This window comes from Podarcis gaigeae, assembly GCF_964106915.1.
Source record: "Podarcis gaigeae genome assembly, chromosome: 12".
Taxonomy (NCBI): Eukaryota; Metazoa; Chordata; class Lepidosauria; order Squamata; family Lacertidae; genus Podarcis; species Podarcis gaigeae.
The window spans coordinates 9,587,745-9,597,914 of NC_139688.1; positions in this window are offsets into that span (position 1 = coordinate 9,587,745).

Sequence of the window (10,170 nt, forward strand, 5' to 3'; positions counted from 1 at the left end):
CAGGGCTGCGGCAACAAACAGCTGTGCAAGCCTTTGGGAGGCAGAGATGCAGGGGGACATCAGAGGAGAGAGGGACAGAGACCTGTGTTGTCCGTGGCGCCCCTGACCATCATTCAAGGTATCTCTGGTTGCCATGGCACACTGGCTGAAAACCACTGGCATAGCTGATTCCTTGGACCAACGTGGGGCTCCCAACACCCCCGTTGACTAAGGATCAAACCCAATGCCTTAGCTGCCATCAAGTTGTGACAATTGCTATGAGGTGGGCCGGTCTGGGGGTTTTGCCCAATATCATGTGAAGGCAAATTCCTCCTAGGCTCTGAATATGGCGACTGAAAATTTCCACAGCAAGCTCTCACGCAGGGCCTGCTTGGTTGTCTGCCAGCTGACCTGCAGCGTAACACTTAGGGTAGGAGGGCTGGGAAATCTGGCACTAGCTAAGACAGAGAGCATGATGCAGCTGGCTTTTATTAAAGGCAGGTTTAGGGGAGTGCGACTGGTTTGCCCGCACTGGGCACTGAGCCAAGAGGGCACCACAACAGTGATTAGAACGAAGAGGTGGCGCTGAAGTTTGGCATTGCGTAGGGCGTTGCTGAAACGTGAAAGCCTAAAGTTCACCGCTGCTTATATAGTCAGGGAGCAGACCAGAGGGAAGAAGTTCCCCCTCTGGTCTTCTCCAAGAGCTATGCCTGCGCTGGTGCCAGTGGCTGGGCTGGGCTGCAACTGCCATGCAGTGGTAAGCGGTCTTTTTCTTTTTGCCACACCAGCTTCCCATGCTATAAAGCCTTTGGCACCTATATCCCCCAGGTTCATATTCCTACCCATGGCTCAGAATTTAATGCATAACTTGCTAGGAGTGGACTTTATAAACTCGGGAGTCCAGAAGGGCAATCAGCTGCTGATGGGCTTTCTGCCAGGAGAGGCGATATAAGAAGAAAACAACAATTCCACCCACCATCGTGTTGATTTCACTGTGAAGGGGTTAACTGCCGATCATAAGAGTGTTATCTTAATTGTATGTGACTTCAGCCTGGCAAGCAGGAATTTAGCAAGGGAAGATTCTCCCACCTCTTCTCTCTATTCCGTACCAGGCGTCTGTTAAAGGCAGAGGAGCAGGGCCAGTAAAAGAAGGTGGCAATCTTTGGTGGCAGTCGTTTCAAATAAAACCAAATAACTATGATACTCAGAATGCACCTGGATGTTCTAGGGGGTGATGAAGTGAGCAGCAGTGCAGATCCCACACAATGGGAAAGTTAATGCAAGATGGGTTCCCAGGTTAAAATGGGTGGTTCTAATTTAGATTTCACTCCTTTGGAGCCACATCTAAGGGTCTTTCTGAATAAGACCTGAGTTCACCTCCTTCCACATTCTATTCCAAACAGTACCCAAGATAGCAGACACCTAATGGGAGACATTGTGACGAATTCTGAAATTTGGACACATCCCTGCGTAAAAATAGGCGTTTTCTATCTTTGAGAGTCCTTAAAGTAAAGAAGAGTAGCTGAATTTTGAAGGATTCGGTTTCTTCTGACTCATCAGCTTTCCTTAAAATTTATGGAATAGCATTGCATGTTGATAAAATAGAGTGTGCAACCTGTTCTTTTGGGGTAATCAGTAATGATTGGTTCCTTTTTAAAATACAGTCTGTTTTTATAGAGGAAAGAGAAGCAGCGGGTTCATTCACACGTGGGGGTTATTTCATTAGTTTTCCTGGCCATAACACTCGATTTCTAACTTTCTTTTTACACTGCATTAAAGGTAAAGGTAAAGGGACCCCTGACCACTAGGTCCAGTCGTGGCCGACTCTGGGGTTGGGGCACTCATCTCGCTTTATTGGCCGAGGGAGCTGGCGTACAGCTTCCGGGTCATGTGGCCAGCATGACTAAGCCGCTTCTGGTGAACCAGAGCAGTGCATGGAAACACCGTTTGCCTTCCCGTCAGAGTGATACCTATTTATCTACTTTGATGTGCTTTCAAACTGCTAGGTTGGCAGGAACAGGGACAGAGCAACGGGAGCTCACCCCATCGCGGGGATTCGAACCGCCAACCTTCTGATCGGCAAGCCCTTGGCTCTGTGGTTTAACCCACAGCGCCACCTGTGGTTGTATTAAGGAACTGTGACCCTTTGGATTGTTTATACAGCCATGTCACACAGTGGGCATGGTGTGGCACAACGGCGGATGCCATCGGACATGCTGCCACCCTCTATAGGCATGTGTGCCCCTGTTTCCCCATGATTCCCCCATGAAAATAATAGAATTGTAGCAATGAAGGGACCCCGAGGGTCATCTAGTCCAACCCCCTGCAATGCAGGAATCTCTGCTAAACCATCCACGACAGATGGCCATCCAACCTCTGCTTAAAAACCTCCAAGGGAGGAACTGCATATAGTGGAACACTGCCCCAGATTTCATCACGTGAATGGTGGTGGAATGATCCATGAAAAACGCAGGGAAAAGTGCTGCCTGAATGCAGCCAGAGAAGGAGTAAATGTGTGGCTGCTTCCAGATTTGTGCTTGATTGCGGAACCGCTAACAGTGGGCGAAAACAATTGCAACGATGAGATGGAACAAACTTGACAAGACGACAATCTGGGATTTAAAATCGGCTGCATTTTTATTGATTGCACATGCAGACAGGCCTTTGCTCAGGCAACAGGTGTATAGCCATTATCAGCAGTGTTGGGGGGCAGTGTTGGGATGCTGCTAAGGAATCGGGGGCAATTGGCAAGCCCCCAGCTGGCTCCAGCCCACCGGCAGACGTGCTGATCAAACTCCAGTCTTTGGTGCAGCATGAATCTGCGACCCAGAGCTTCAGAAGCTTCAGAAGCTGGGCATGCAACTCAGCAGAGTAAACACACAACAGAAGTGGCAGGGAGAGGCTGTGTAAAGCATATTTACAAGCAGTTTATTCAGCGTACGCCAGGACAGAAGGAAAAACATGTCTTCTCCCTTTCATGTCCAAGCAAGCAGCTTAAGCAAAAGCTATACACAGACGGAAGCTCCCAGCAAGATGTGCTATGCTGGAGTGTAAACAGACATATAACATACAACAATCCACACATCTGTTCTTAAGGTGGAACAGAATATTCTAACAGGCAGAAGCATAAAGGTGATACCTGGGGTATGGAGCGCGCCAAGATGCAAGTCAACTGAGTTGGCCTTCCTGGCCACAGCTGGTAGCTGTGTGGTCCATATGCCCCACACTTGGCCCCCTGTAACAGGGTGTCCTAACAGGGTAAAAAGGAGAGACATCACCTTGCCAACAAAGGTCTGTATAGTTAAAGCTATGGTTTTCCCAGTAGTGATGTATGGAAGTGAGAGCTGGACCATAAAGAAGGCTGATCGCCAAAGAATGGATGCTTTTGAATTCTGGTGCTGGAGGAGACTCTTGAGAGTCCCATGAACTGCAAGAAGATCAAACCTCTCCATTCTGAAGGAAATCAGCCCTGAGTGCTCACTGGAAGGACAGATCCTGAAGCTGAGGCTCATGAGAAGAGAAGACTCCCTGGAAAAGACCCTGATGTTGGGAAAGATGGAGGGCACAAGGAGAAGGGGATGACAGAGGACGAGATGGTGGGACAGTGTTCCCGAAGCTACCAGCATGAGTCTGACCAAACTGCGGGGGGCAGTGGAAGACAGGAGTGCCTGGCGTGCTCTGGTCCATGGGGTCACAAAGAGTCAGACATGACTAAAGGACTAAACAACAACAACAACAACAACGGGGTGTCCTGAGATTGCACCTTCTTGAGGTTGGGGTGCACCAATTCAGCCCAATCCCAGTACAGTGGTACCTCAGGTTACATACGCTTCAGGTTACATATGCTTCAGGATACAGACTCCGCTAACCCAGAAATAGTGCTTCAGGTTAAGAACTTTGCTTCAGGATGAGAACAGAAATTGTGCTCTGGCGGCGCGGTGGCAGCAGGAGGCCCCATTAGCTAAAGTGGTGCTTCAGGTTAGGAACAGTTTCAGGTTAAGTATGGACCTGCAGAACGAATTAAGTTCTGAGGTACCACTGTATTGAGTTCTGAATTAAGTTCTGAGGTACCACTGTATTGGACTAAAGAGCCAACCCAATGCTTTATCCGCCAAAAGTTGTGACATTTGCCACGAGGAAGGCTAAACCTCCAGACAAGCCCAATTTGTCTGGAGGCAAATTCACCAAACATCATTTGTTTATTGAGTTATCATACAGTACAGTACAACCCAACCGGGGAGCACAGGGACAACTTACAAATTTTCTCACTCAGTGCAAAATCAAAACGAAGATAATAATAATAATAATAATAATAATAATAATAATAATAATAATAATTTATTATTTATACCCCGCCCATCTGGCTGGGCCTCCCGAGCCACTCTGGGCGGCTTCCATAAAAACCAAAAATACAGTAAAATATCACACGTTAAAAACTTCCCTGAACAGGGCTGCCTTAAGATGTCTTCTGAATGTCAGGTAGTTGTTTATCGCTTTGACATCTGCTGGAAGGGCGTTCCATAGGGCAGGCGCCACTACCGAGAAGGCCCTCTGCCTGGTTCCCTGTAGCTTTGCTTCTCGCAATGAGGGAACCGCCAGAAGGCCCTCGGCGCTGGACCTCAGCGTCCGGGCAGAATGATGGGGGTGGAGACGCTCCTTCAGGTATACTGGACCGAGGCCGTTTAGGGCTTTAAAGGTCAGCACCAACACTTTGAATTGTGCTCGGAAACATACTGGGAGCCAATGTAGGTCTTTCAAGACCGGTGTTATGTGGTCTCGGCGGCCGCCCCCAGTCACCAGTCTAGCTATCGCATTCTGGATTAGTTGTAGTTTCCGAGTCACCTTCAAAGGTAGCCTCACGTAGAGTGCATTGCAGTAGTCCAAGCGGGAGATAACCAGAGCATGCACCACTCTGGCGAGACAGTCCGCAGGCAGATAGGATCTCAGCCTACGTACCAGATGGAGCTGGTAAACAGCTGTCCTGGACACAGATTTGACCTGTGCTTCCATGGACAGCTGTGAGTCCAAAATGACTCCCAGGCTGCGCACCTGGTCCTTCAGGGGCACAGTTACCCCATTCAGGACCAGGGAATCCTCCACACCTGCCCGCCTCCTGTCCCCAAAAAACAGCACTTCTGTCTTGTCAGGATTCAACCTCAATCTGTTAGCCGCCATCCATCCTCCAACCGCCTCCAGACACTCACACAGGACCTTCACCGCCCTCACTGGTTCTGATTTAAAAGAGAGGTAGAGCTGGGTATCATCCGCATACTGATGAACACCCAGCCCAAACCTCCTGATGATCTCTCCCAGCGGCTGCATGTAAATGTTGAAAAGCATGGGGGAGAGGACAGAACCCTGAGGCACCCCACAAGTGAGAGCCCAGGGGTCTGAACACTCATCCCCCCCCCCACCACTTTCTGAACACGGCCCAGGAGGAAGGATCGGAACCACTGTATGACAGTGCCCCCAGCTCCCAGCCCCTCTAGACGGTCCAGAAGGATGTTATGGTTGATGGTATCAAACGCCGCTGAGAGATCCAGCAGAACTAGGAAACAGCTCTCACCTTTGTCCCTAGCCCGCCGGAGATCATCGACCAGTGCGACCAAGGCAGTTTCAGTCCCATGATGAGGCCTGAATCCCGACTGGAAGGGATCCAAATGGTCCGCTTCTTCCAGGCGTGCCTGGAGTTGTTCGGCAACCGCTCGCTCTATCACCTTGCCCAAGAATGGAAGATTTGAGACTGGGCGATAGTTCGCCATCATGGCCGCATCTAAAGATGGTTTTTTCCCCGCAAATCTTTAGGGAAGCCATACTTCAGGAAGTGTTTCATTTCTAAGGAAACATGTTGTTGCTTTGCTGACACAACAGGACTCCGCAAGTGTGGTCTCCCCAAATGAAACTTCCCCAGTCTTGAGGAAACACGAGCAGAAAATGCTATTTCTTTGCATACAAAAAGGATGGCTAACACGGTACCAAAAACATGTTCTCTGAGCCCAGGCTGCCTCTTGTTGTTACTGGTTCTTAGAGATGCAAACCTGGGCAAGGGAAATATAATTAATCTTCACCCCCTCCCACCTTGCGACGTTTCATTTTAGGCAGAGAGAGAGAGGAGGAAACGAAGTTTCTGCCTCCTCCCCCCGGGGGTTAGAGAGAGCAATTTCCTTTTCGCAGAGCAAGGCTCATTAAGGATTTTTCTTCTCAGAGCAAGACAATTGGGAGCGTCCCAAATTGGTTGTTCCCTCCAATTTGTTAGCAGGCTTGGGGGTCGTTGTAATGAGGAGGTGGTGGAGGCGAAGGGAAGCCGGGTGCAGAGGGTATCAGATAATATATTATGGTTTCCTAAGGTTACAGAACTCTGAAAGGCAAAATGTCTTTTAGAAGACATCTGAAGGCAGCCCTGTTTAGGGAAGCTTTTAATGTTTGATGTATTACAGTATTTTAATATTTTCTTTTTTTAAAAAAAATAATTTTTATTAACTGGCCAGTCACATCAAATTAAATCACATCACATAAATTCCGAATTACAAAGCCAAATTTTGAATTTTGTTGGGGGGACCCATACTTCAAGATCCAAAGGGGGATTCTAATCATCTTCTTGCTACTGCGTTAATGTCCAAATCAGTCCCAATCAGTCCAAACAGAGTTCACAATTCTATCCAGTCTTATCTTGGTGTTTCCACATCATATCTTGTTCATATAATTTCTCTTTTTTCTTTATGATCTCTTCTGATAGTCTCCTTAAGTCGATAAACACAAATATAATAATCCTGTGTGAATTTCCTGTGTGAATTTCCCGTTCTTCCATTCCAAGTCTAGATGGTTTCCATATATCATCTCCTTCATAGATAACATTGCTCTTTCCATCATAATTTTACGAAGTTGTCGCTCTTAAGTCCCACTGAGGAGTTTAGTCCATGATATATAAACAGCTTTGTTTCTCTCTTTCTCCTCCCAGACTCAAGACAGTATTTTAACATTTTCTTGGAAGCCTCCCAGAGTGGCTGGGGAGGCCCGGCCAGATGGGAGGAGTATAAATTATTATTATTATTATCATTGTTATTATTATTATTATTATTATTATTATTATTATTATTATTAAACATTCAGGAGTACTGTTAACTAGATGCTCTGGTTTCCATCAGGCAAGCTCTTCCTCTTCTTATCTGCAGGATATATATTGATATCTCATGTCACGTCCTTATGGTGTTGGGTGATACGCTGTTCTGCTGGTTGTGGTTCTCCCTCCCAGTCCCTTCAGCAACTTCTATTTCCACTCCAGATGCTGCATTAGTTTCCCACACGGAGCTTGAATTGGGTCCTCACCGTTCTGATGGGACCTCCGTTTGAACCAGTGGCCACTTGCTTTGTAAATCTTTGACCCTTAAGATGTTTTTTCTTGCGGCAATACCATTGGCTAGGAGAGTGCCTGAAATATACTCTAAGTCACATAGTGATTTCATGCTCTTTAATGCAGCTTGTAAAACAGTGAATGAACCCCCCCCCCAAAAAAAAACCCTCAGGCTTTATATACCGTACATTATTTACACAATATGTTCTGTCTGATTGGCTGATTCTGCTTCCCTCCTGGAGCCTGATTGGGCTGCTACTGGAAGCCAATCAGTTGTTGCATTCCAGGATCCAATTGGCCTAATAGGCTGATTAACTTCCTCTTGGGGCCTGATTGGGCTGCTCCTGCAGGCCAATCAGGTTGTTGCATTCTAGGATCCTTCCTGCCTATTGTTCTAAGATCCAAGCTTAGTACATGACAGCGGCAGAGAGAGGGACCATCTTTTCGGATGTGCAGCTTTTGTGTTTTCCATTCTCATACGGTATTGTTGCAGGCCCAGCCTAATCTTAGTTTGGGATTATGTCACCAGTTTGGTAAAACTGTGGTCTATTGTATTGCTACCCAGGCATGGCCTGAGACAGTTTCTGGCTCTGGGTTGAAGTCAAAGAATGCGGCTATTGCTTTGTTGTCTTTCATCCCTGCCTTTGACTTCTGGGAAATGATATATAATGAATGGGGGGGGGGGAGAGAATGTTGAAAATACCGTATTTTTCGCTCTATTGGACGCACCGGACCACAGGACGAACCTAGTTTTTAGAGGGGGAGATCAACGGAAAAAATATTATCCCCCCCAGCCCCAAAGAGCAACGGACAGGCTGCGCGCTTCCTCTTTAGCCTTGAGCAGCATCTTTAGCCTTGCACAACGGGATGGATCGTGCCCGCTGTCCACCGGGGCTGGAATAGATGACTCCTTGGGTTCCCTTCCAACCCTGCAATTCTGTGACCTCGGAAGTTGTTGGGGGTCTCCACCACTGGAGGCTTTTAAGCAGCAGTTGGGGGACCATCTGCCTGGCGTTCTTTAGCTGTGATTCCTACATTGTGAGGGGGCTGGGCTAGATGACCCTCGTGTGGCCCTCGCAACTCTATACAGTCCGACACTTCTGTGGCAGGAGATCCACAGCCACTTCACACAATGCCCACTCCCAATTTTCATTGGAGAGACATGTGGCGTCACCCCCCTACCTGCCACTCTTCCCCCACTCCACTTAAGCCAAGGGAATTCCTGCCTAGAGAAGCTCCCAGGTGAGGCAAGGGTTAAGATCTACCTCTGGTAAATGGCTTTGTATCCTCCCTCTTACTCTTTTCTCTTCTTCTTCTATGCTAGTTCCTTCTCTTGTGTTTTGTTTAATCTGTTTTTATTGTATACTAAAATAAAAGCTGCCAAGTTTCCTTTTTTATAATATCCCCCCCTCCAAACTAAAACGTTAATCTAGATAAAAACACTGATCCAGAGGAAAATAAGGGGGTGGAGACAGGACGAAAAAAGAAAAAGAGGTAGAGATAGAGAGATTTTTAAAAAGTTGGCTTCTTTAGCCTTGTGCAGCCTCCCGCGGCTGGAGAGGCGTGCTAGGCAAAAGAGGAAGCCCGGGCAGCGAGCGGGCTTTTCTAGAGGAGGGAGAAGGGACTGACTGGCCGCGTCAGTCCCTTCTCCCTCCTGGGGAAAAGCCTGCAAGAGCTGCGCGAAGCTTGTGTGTGGCTCTCGGGGGCTTTTCCTGCTTGCCTCCCTGCCTGCATTCACTCCATAGGACGCACAGACTTTGCCCCTTAGTTTTTAAGACGGAAAAACTGCGTCCTATGGTGCGAAAAATACGGTAACTTTAGTTTAAAAACCAGAAGCTTTTCTTTTAGGTATAATTGGGGAAGAGGTACCCAGAGATCAGGAAAAAAACCTATTTATATATACTACCACGACTGCATGAATGGAATATGCCCAAAGATGGAAAGAAGAAGCAGTTCCAACGATTGAGACGATTGGCAATTAAAACTGCTGGAATAGACAGAGATGGCGAAACTTACCAGACCAATCAGAGATCAAGATGAGAGACTTTTTAAAAAATAGAATAGGGAAAATTTGTTGAATATATGAAGACAAATTGCAAACAATTAAAAACGTTTGCAGGACTGACATAAACACGAGCAGTAAGAAATAACTTAAAGGGAGTTAAAAAGGTTAAAATTGCAAATAGATTTGCAATAGTGAGATTACGATATAAAATAAGGAACTGCAGTGACGGCGGGGAGGGAAGTTGAAGAAAATGTAGGCTGGATTTGTTTAGATTGAATTTTGTTGAAATATTGTGGAATGTAAAATAAATAAAAAAAATAAAAAAAATAAAAAAATATTGTGGAATGTAAAATAAATAAAAAATGAAGTCAGAGGCAGGGTAGTTAAGTGGTATTTGGTGCCCTGTAATCAGTGCAAACCCTGTTCATTCACAAAACCCAGGGATGGGGGGGAATCTGTGGTTTTCCAGATGTTGACTGGGGAACATCTCCCATCATCCATGACCTTTAGCCATGCAAGGAGGGGCTAATGAGGGCCACAGGTTCCCCATTCATGCCCTAACCTGTAATTAAGCTTAAACAATGGAAAAGAAAAAAGATAACACTTTCCCCATGCTTTCCCAGCAACTGATTCCAGAGTAAAACAAACCAATTTTAGCAGACTCCATTTGCCCCAACCAAGTGAACCAAAACCTGCCTGGTCTGCCAGCTTGCACAAGACTTTAGCAACTCCTCCTGTCTCCATTGCTCGAACAATGCTTACTGCTAACTCCAACAAGATTTTGTCCTCTTGAGAAGGTAAGTGTGCTGGGAAAAGATATATAATGAATTGAAGA